The sequence below is a fragment of the Limulus polyphemus genome, unplaced genomic scaffold, assembly GCF_000517525.1.
Source record: "Limulus polyphemus unplaced genomic scaffold, Limulus_polyphemus-2.1.2 Scaffold67, whole genome shotgun sequence".
Lineage (NCBI taxonomy): Eukaryota > Metazoa > Arthropoda > Merostomata > Xiphosura > Limulidae > Limulus > Limulus polyphemus.
The window spans coordinates 38,074-38,900 of record NW_013665677.1 but is presented as its reverse complement, the minus strand read 5'-3'; positions in this window follow the sequence as shown (position 1 = coordinate 38,900).

The window sequence follows — 827 nt, the reverse complement described above, 5'->3', positions numbered from 1 at the left end:
CCGAACAACTTATATATCAAAACAGAACATTTGTTGCTTTTTAAATGAAATAGTCTCCATCCTTATCAATGATGCTTTTCCATCTTACAATCAGGTTGTTAATGCCCTGATTAAAGAAATCACTTGGCTTTGAAGCAAAAAACATTTCGATGTCCTCTTTAACACCTTCCACATTTGCATACGTTTTTTTCCATTACGATGGTGTTGCAGCGAACGAAAAAGATGGTAATCTGATGGTGCCATATCTGGAGAATATGGTGGGTGGGGGAGAAATTCCCAACCCAACTCCATAATCTTGTGTTGTATCAAACGTGCCACATGTGGACGTGCATTGTCGTGGAGAAGAAGAACACCTTCCCGATTTGCGAGTAAAGGGCATTTCTGATGAAGGTCTAGATTTAAACGTTCTAGTTGCTGACTATAGATCTCTGCATTGACAGTTCTCTGTATTGAGAAGTCAGAAATGAATTACTCCTTTGATGTCCCACCAAATGTAAAGCATCACTTTCTGCGGATGGAGTCCAAGTTTTGGGGTTGGAAGTGGTTTTTGTCTAGAACCGAGCCATTGTTTTTGGCGTTTAATATTTGCCAATCCATTTTTCATCACCGGTGAAAATTCTGTCCAAAAATGGCTCACGCGCATTACTGGCCAGAGGAGACGAAACAACGTTCACACGTTGGAAACAATGATCATCGGAGAGTTCGTGAGTCACCCAAACACCTTCTTTATCGAGTTTTCCCATATTCCTTAGATGTTTGCGTATTGTTTTATGAGAGATATGCACTTTCAAGGCCATATCACGAGTATGTTGCCTTGGGTTAGACTC